The 9016-nt window shown below is 39.6% G+C and overlaps 1 non-coding gene across 1 annotated transcript; it reads left to right on the plus strand.

Annotated features, from left to right (window-relative positions):
* Positions 1-8087: 8087 nt before the first annotated feature.
* On the plus strand, positions 8088-8195 carry LOC148550495 (small nucleolar RNA R71). The gene has a single exon (XR_015893479.1). It is a non-coding gene; the product is annotated as a small nucleolar RNA R71 (small nucleolar RNA).
* Positions 8196-9016: the final 821 nt, after the last annotated feature.

A 9016-nucleotide genomic window follows, 5' to 3' on the forward strand; every position in this document is an offset into this window, starting at 1 on the left:
CTTGCAACCATTTCACAACAAATTTCAACCCAAAAATTATTTACCAATAATTAGTAGTAGAAGTGTGGCTCGAATATCAAATGTTGTGCGAGGCAGGTTTCCTCTTCCTTTACTTCCAATCGCAACACCAAATGCAATGTCATCAGTAGCTACTCCAGCCAATTGAATTAGTGGCCAATAGAGCAAGGCAGCAGGAACACGTTCGATTAACTGCATTGCACTTGTGAGACTTGAATTTCTACCATTTTGTACATCATCTCCAAAAGACAGAGCCATAGCTGGAGGAACTCTTAAGCACAATTGAAAAAATAGTATGTCACGCATTTAGGAAATAAAATAGAGGGTTGAGCAAAATAGATATGATATGCCAACAAATACTCAAATGGAAGCCATAAACATCAATAAAAATTCTAAGAGGTCATCCAGATAGACAATATTCAGAATACATCATCAATAAAAAAATAATGGAAAAATTATCCATGAAACTAACTAGAGAATAGCATAAAAAAAATGAAGCTCTTGATATTTTCATGTCTTTCCATCACAAAATAGTTCTATGCACACAAAAATGCTAAATAATCATACTAGTTAACTAATTCAATAAATGTTAGGAGCTAAGTTGACTTTAAAATTTACACTAAGAAATATCTCAAATCAAGGGCCTTCTGCCTTCATAATATTTTCATCCTACAAAGACTAAGCATTACACATGTATGTTATTTCATCACAGCCAAGCTCATATATGCAAATTATGGATTTTACATTTTTAAAAAAAAGCTAACATGTCTAGTGAGACAGACATATATGCACAATATATATGTAATAAGAAAAATCAATTCCCACAGGATGGGCAAAAAAATATATCGTTGTTGAATCCATAAAATGCACTTGTAATGACACCAATAACACTAATTTTCCTTTGGCATTAAACTAAACCAAACAAGTAAATAACCACAAATGCCATCAAATATAAAAAATCCAACAAAGTGAAGCTACGAACTTTCATTGGGACATCAAAATTCAAAGTTTTATAGATGGAAGATTGCTACGTAATCCACTGCCTACCCCAATGCTAGTAGCTTGCTGTCCACTTCACAAGCTTTGGACTTTAGAGATTATAAAACTAAATTGGTAGACCTAGATACACATGAATTCCAACAAATAGAGTGAATAAAAATAAAATATAAAACAAAAAAAACATGACTTCATAACTACAACTTAATGCAATAAAAAATTTCTCACATAAGTTATAATAATATAAATCTTTATCACATTCAGTACACCTGAAGCTAAAACCAAAATTGGAGGCTTCTTTAACAAGCTGAAACTTTAACATATATAAAGCTAGAAATCAAACTCAAACAATGGCATTGGCTGCTGGTGGACGAAATTGTGATTACACTTTGATTATGTAAAATTCATTGCTCTTTCTTTCCCTGGCAATGGCGCCAAAAAACATGTTGCCAATACCATGGTTCACAACTTCGCACAACTAACCAGCAAGTGCACTGGGTCGTCCAAGTAATACCTTACGTGAGTAAGGGTCGAATCCCACGGAGATTGTTGGTTTGAAGCAAGCTATAGTCACCTTGTAAATCTCAGTCAAGCAGATATAAAATAGTAATGGGATTTTCAAAATTTAGTAATAAAAGAAGGATAGAAATACTTATGTAATTCATTGGTTAGAATTTCAGATAAGCGTATAGAGATGCTTTCGTTCCTCTGAACCTCTGCTTTCCTGCTATCTTCATCCAATCAATCTTACTCCTTTCTATGGCTGGCTTTATGTAAGGATGTCACCGGTGCCAATGGCTACTTTCGATCTCTCTCGGGAAAATGATCCAAATGCTCTGTCACAGCACGGCTAATTGTCTGGAGGCATCACCTTTGTTGTTGGTTGCATCCTATTCCTCCCTGTGAAAATGGTCCGATGCGCTGTCATTGCATGGCTAATCATCTGGAGGTTCTCGATCATACTGGAATAGGATTTACTATCCTTTTGCGTCTGTCACTACGCCCAGCACTCGCGAGTTTTGAGTTCGTCACAGTCATTCAATCCCAGAGTCCTACTCGGAATACCACGGACAAGGTTTAGACTTTCCGGACTCTCATGAATGCCGCCATCAATCTAGCTTATACCACGAAGATCCCAATATCTCGGACTCGGTCCCCTATATTAGTAATCTAAGAGATACTCGTTCAATCGAAGGTAGAACGAGAGTGGTTGTCAGGCACGCGTTCATAGGGAATAATGATGATTGTCACGTTCATCACATTCAGGTTGAAGTGCGAATGAATATCTTAGAAGTGGAATAAGTTGAATTGAATAGAAAATAGTAATACTTTGCATTAATCTTTGAGGAACAGCAGAGCTCCACACCTTAATCTATGGAGTGTAGAAGCTCTACCGTTTGAAAATACATAAGTGAAAGGTCCAGGCATGGCCGAATGGCCAGCCCCTCTGATCTAAGAACCAGGCGTCCAAAGATGTCTAATACAATAGTAAAAGGTCCTATTTATAATAAACTAGCTACTAGGATTTACATAAGTAAGTAATTGATGCATAAATCCACTTCCGGGGCCCACTTGGTGTGTGCTTGGGCTGATCTTGAATGTTACACGTGCAGAGGTTATTCCTGGAGTTGAACGCCAGTTTTTGTGCCATTTTGGGCGTTGAACTCCACTTTGCAGCTTGTTTCTGGCGCTGGACACCAGAATTGGGTAGAGAGCTGGCGTTAAACGCCAGTTTGCGTCATCTAAACTTGGGCAAAGTATGAACTATTATATATTTCTGGAAAGCTCTGGATGTCTACTTTCCAACGCAATTGGAAGCGCGCTATTTTGAGTTCTGTAGCTCTAGAAAATCCATTTTGAGTGCAGGGAGGTCAGAATCCAACAGCATCAGCAGTCCTTCTTCAACCTCTGAATCTGATTTTTGCTCAAGTCCCTCAATTTCAGCCAGAAAATACCTGAAATCACAAAAAAACACACAAACTAATAGTAAAGTCCAGAAATGTGAATTTAACATAAAAACTAATGAAAACATCCCTAAAAGTAACTAGATTCTACTAAAAACATACTAAAAACAATGTCAAAAAGCGTATAAATTATCCGCTCATCACAACGCCAAACTTAAATTGTTGCTTGTCCCCAAGCAAATGAAAATCAAATAGGATAAAAAGAAGAGAATATACTATAAATTCTAAACTATCAATGAAACATAGCTTCAATCATATGAGCGGGACTTATAACTTTTTGCCTCTTGAATAGTTTTGGCATCTCACTTTATCCATTGAGGTTCAGAATGATTGGCATCTATAGGAACTCAGAGTTCAGATAGTGTTGTTGATTCTCCTAGTTCAGTATGATGATTCTTGAACACAGCTATTTTATGAGTCTTGGCCGTGGCCCTAAGCACTTTGTTTTCCAGTATTACCACCGGATACATAAATGCCACAGACACATAATTGGGTGAACCTTTTCAGATTGTGACTCAACTTTGCTAAAGTCCCCAATTAGAGGTGTCCAGGGTTCTTAAGCACACTCCTTTTTTTTTGCTTTGGACCTTGACTTTAACCGCTCAGTCTCAAGTTTTCACTTGACACCTACACGCCACAAGCACATGGTTAGGGACAGCTTGGTTTAGCTGCTTAGACCAGGATTTTATTCCTTTAGGCCCTCCTATCCACTGATGCTCAAAGCCTTGGGATCCTTTTTATTTACCCTTGCCTTTTGGTTTGAAGGGTTATTGGCTTTTTGCTCTTGCCTTTTGGTTTTAAAAGCTTTGGCTTTTTCTGCTTGCTTTTTCTTTTTCTATTTTTTTCGCCTATTTTTATTTTATTTTTTTTTTCTGCAAGCTTTGTTCTTTGCTGCTTTTTCTTGCTTCAAGAATCATTTTTATGATTTTTCAGATTATCAAATAACATGTCTCCTAGTCATCATTCTTTCAAGAGCCAACATATTTAACATTCTTAAACAACAACTTCAAAAGACATATGCACTGTTCAAGCATACATTCAGAAAATAAGAAGCATTGTCACCACATCAATATAATTAAGCTAAGTTCAAGGATAAATTCGAAACTCATGTACTTCTTGTTCTTTTGAATTAAAACATTTTTCCTTTAAGAGAGGTGATGGATTCATAGGACATTCATAACTTTAAGACATAGTTACTAACTACTAATGATCATGTAATGAAGACACAAACATATATAAGCACATAACATAGAAAACGAAAAACAAAAGAAATAAGAACAAGGAATGAATCCACCTTAGTGATGGTGGCGTTTCCTTCTTGAGGAACCAATGATGTCCTTGAGCTCTTCTATGTCTCTTCCTTGTCTTTGTTGCTCCTCCCTCATTGCTTTTTGATCTTCTCTTATTTCATGAAGGATGATGGAGTGCTCTTGATGTTCCACCCTTAGTTGTCCCATATTGGAACTCAATTCTCCTAGGGAGGTGTTGATTTGCTCCCAATAGTTTTGTGGAGGAAAATGCATTTGAGGCATCTCCGGGATCTCATGGTGATGAGCTTCATACGCCTCTTGAGCTCCATGAATGGGCTCTCTTGCTTGCTCCATCTTTTTCTTAGTGATGGGCTTGTCCTCTTTAATGAGGATATCTCCCTCTATGTCAATCCCAGCCGAATTGCATAGGTGGCAAATGAGGTGAGGAAAGGCTAACCTTGCCATAGTGGAGGACTTGTCAGCCACCTTGTAGAGTTCTTGAGGTATAACCTCGTGAACTTCCACCTCTTCTCCAATCATGATGCTATGGATCATGATGGCCCGGTCTATAGTAACTTCAGACCGGTTGCTAGTGGGAATGATTGAGCATTGAATGAACTCCAACCATCCTCTAACTACAGGCTTAAGGTCCAGTCTTCTTAGTTGAACCGGTTTGCCTTTTGAGTCAATCTTCCATTGAGCTCCTTCTACACATATGTCCATGAGGACTTGGTCCAACCTTTGATCAAAGTTGACTCTCCTTGTGTAGGGGCGTGCGTTCTCTTCCATGTTTGGCAAGTTGAACGCCAACCTCACATTTTCCGGACTAAAATCTAAGTATTTCCCCCGAACCATGGTGAGATAATTCTTTGGGTTCGGGTTCTTACTTTGATCATGGTTCCTAGTGATCCATGCATTAGCATAGAACTCTTGAACCATTAGGATGCCGGCTTGTTGGATGGGGTTTGTTAGAACTTCCCAACCTCTTCTTTGAATTTCATGTCGGATCTCCAGATACTCATTTCTCTTGAGTTTAAAAGGGACCTCGGGGATCACCTTCTTCTTGGTCACAACATTATAGAAGTGGTCTTGATGGGCTTTGGAGATGAATCTTTCCATCTCCCATGACTCGGAGGTGGAAGCTTTTGTCTTCCCTTTCCCTTTTCTAGAGGATTCTCCGGTCTTAGGTGCCATCAATGGTAATGGAAAAACAAAACGCTTATGCTTTTACCACACCAAACTTAGAATTTTGCTTGCCCTCGAGCAAGAGAAGAAAGAATAGATGAAGAAGAAGAAGAAAATATGGAGAGGAGGGTGGAGGTGTGTTTCGGCCAAGAAGAGAAGAGAGGGTTATGTTGTGTGAAAATGAGGAAGAATGGAGGGCTATATATAAGGAAGGGAGGGGTGAAGGTTCGGCCATTTAGGGTGGGTTTGGGTGGGAAATTGATTTTGAATTTTGAAGGTAGGTGGAGTTTATGAGGTAGGTTTATGGGGAAGAGTGGATGGATGTGAGTGGTGAGGAGGTGATGGGGAAGAGAGATTGAGGTGATTGGTGAAGTGTTTTGGGGAAGAGTGTTTATGGGATTTTGTGAAAGAGAGTGGTGAGGGGTGAGAAGAAGTGAGTGGAGGTAGGTGGGGATCTTGTGGGGTCCACAGATCCTGAGGTGTTCAAGGATTTACAACCTTGCACCAAATTAGGCATGTAAAATGCCCTTGCACACAACTCTGGGCGTTCAGCGCTAGGTTGGTGCCCATTTTGGGCGTTCAACGCCCATTTGTTGCCCATTTCTGGCGTTGAATGCCAGAACCATGCTTGTTCTGAGCGTTCAGCGCCAGCTCCTCTCCAGGGTGCAATTCTGGCGTTCAGCGCCCAGATGCTGCCCATTTTGGGCGTTCAGCGCCCAGATACTGCCCATTTTGGGCGTTCAGCGCCAGAACCATGCTCTGTTCTGGCGTTGAATGCCAGGCAGATGCTTCCTCCAGGGTGTGATTTTTCTTCTGTTGTTTTTTATTCTGTTTTCAATTTTTATATTTATTTTATGACTCCTCATGATCATGAATCTATAAAGACATATAACTAAGAAAAATATAGTTAGATAAATAAAAATTGGGTTGCCTCCCAACAAGCGCTTCTTTAATGTCAATAGCTTGACAGTGGGCTCTCATGGAGCCTCACAGATGTTCAGAGCATTGTTGAGACTCCCCCAACACCAAACTTAGAGTTTGGATATGGGAGTTCAACACCAAACTTAGAGTTTGGTTGTGGCCTCCCAACACCAAACTTAGAGTCTGACTGTGGGGCCTTTGGTTGACTCTGCTTTGAGAGAAGCTTTTTCTGCTTCCTCTCCATGGATGCAGAGGGAGATCCTTGAGTTGTAAACACAAGGTTGTCCTTATTTAATTGAAGGATCAATTCTCCTCTGTCCACATCAATCACAGCTCTTGCTGTGGCTAGGAAAGGTCTTCCTAGGATGATGGATTCATCCTCTTCCTTTCCAGTATCCAGGACTATGAAATCAGCAGGGATGTAAAGGCCTTCAACCTTTACTCACACGTCCTCTACTTGTCCATAAGCCTGTTTTCTTGAATTATCTGCCATCTCTAATGAGATTTTGGCAGCTTGCACCCCATAGATTCCCAGTTTCTCTATTACAGAGAGGGGCATGAGGTTTATCCCTGAACCAAGGTCACACAGAGCCTTAAAGATCATGGTGCCTATGGTACAAGGTATTATGAACTTTCCAGGATCCTGTCTCTTCTGAGGCAATGTCAGTTGATCCAGATCACTTAGTTCATTGGTGAACAAGGGAGGTTCATCTTCCCAAGTATCAATGCCAAATAATTTGGCATTCAGCTTCATGATTGCACCAAGAAACTTGGCAGTTTGCTCTTCAGTAATATCCTCATTCTCTTCAGAAGAGGAATACTCATCAGAGCTCATGAATGGCATAAGGAGGTTCAATGGAATCTCTATGGTCTCTAGATGAGTCTCAGATTCCTTTGGTTCCTCAGAGAGAAACTCCTTATTGATCACTGGGAGTCCCAGGAGGTCTTCCTCCTTGGGATTCACGTCCTCCTCTCCCTCATTGGGTTCGGCCATTTTGGTTATGTCAATGGCCTTGCACTCTCCTTTTGAATTTTCTTCTGTATTGCTTGGGAGAGTACTAGGAGAGATTTCAGTGATCCTTTTACTCAGCTGGCCCACTTGTGCTTCCAAATTTTTAATGGAAGACATTGTTTCATTCATGAAACTTATAGTGGCCTTAGATAGATCAGAGACTAAGTTTGCTAAATTAGAAGTATTTTGTTCAGAGTTCTCTGTCTGTTGCTGAGTGGATAATGGAAAAGGTTTATTATTGTTAAACCTGTTTTTTCCACCATTATTAAAGCCTTGTTGAGGCCTTTGATCCTTCCATGAGAGATTTGGATGATTTCTCCATGATGGATTATAGGTGTTTCCATAAGGTTCACCTAAGTAATTCACCTCTGCTATTGCAGGATTTTCAGGATCATAAGCTTCTTCTTCATAAGAAGCCTCTTGAGTACTGTTGGATGCAGCTTGCACTCCATTCAGACTATGAGAAATCATATTGACTTGCTGAGTCAATATTTTGTTCTGAGCCAATATGGCATTCAAAGTATCAACTTCAAGAACTCCCTTCTTCATAGGAGTCCCATTATTCATAGGATTCCTTTCAGAAGTTTACATGAACTGGTTATTTACAACCATGTCAATGAGTTCTTGAGCTTCTGCAGGCGTTTTCTTTAGGTGAATGGATCCACCTGCAGAAGTATCCAATGACATCTTTGATAGCTCAGATAAACCATCATAGAATATATCCAGGATGGTCCATTCTGAAAGCATGTCAGAAGGACACTTTTTGGTCAACTGTTTGTATCTTTCCCAAGCTTCATAGAGGGATTCACCTTCTTTCTGTCTGAAGGTTTGAACATCCACTCTAAGCTTGCTCAGCTTTTGAGGAGGAAAGAACTTGGCTAAGAAAGCCGTGACCAGCTTATCCCAAGAGTTCAGGCTGTCTTTGGGTTGAGAGTCCAACCACACTCTAGCTCTGTCTCTTACAGCAAAAGGGAAAAGCATGAGCCTGTAGACTTTAGGATCTACTCCATTAGTCTTAACAGTATCACATATCTGCAAGAATTCAGTTAAGAACTGAAAAGGATCTTCAGATGGAAGTCCATGAAACTTGCAGTTCTGCTGCATCAGAGAAACTAGCTGAGGTTTTAGCTCAAAGTTGTTTGCTCCAATGGCAGGAATGGAGATGCTTCTTCCATGTAAATTGGAATTAGGTGCAGTAAAGTCACCAAGCATTCTCCTTGCATTATTGTTGTTGGGTTCAGCTGCCATCTCCTTTACTTGTTCAAAATTTTCAATAAGGTTGTCTCTGGATTGTTGTAATTTAGCTTCTCTTAGTTTCCTCTTCAGAGTCCTTTCAGGTTCTGGGTCAGCTTCAACAAGAATGCCTTTTTCTTTGTCCCTGCTCATAAGAAAGAGAAGAGAAAAAGAAAAGAAGAGGAATCTTCTATGTCACAGTAAAGAGGTTCCTTATTGTTAGTAGAAGAAGAGAAGAAGAAGAAAAAATTCGAACACAGATAGAAGAAGGGGGTTCGAATTTGGTGAGTGATGTGAGGAAGGGGTGTTAGTAGATGAATAAATAAATAGAATAAGATGAGAGAGGGAGAGGATTTTCGAAAATAATTTTTGAAAAAGAGTTAGTAATTTTCGAAAATAGTTTTTTTTTTTTTTGAAAAATGTTAGTAATTTTCGAA

This window comes from Arachis ipaensis, chromosome B7 (genome assembly GCF_059453495.1).
Source record: "Arachis ipaensis isolate K30076 ecotype BB chromosome B7, ASM5945349v1, whole genome shotgun sequence".
Lineage (NCBI taxonomy): Eukaryota > Viridiplantae > Streptophyta > Magnoliopsida > Fabales > Fabaceae > Arachis > Arachis ipaensis.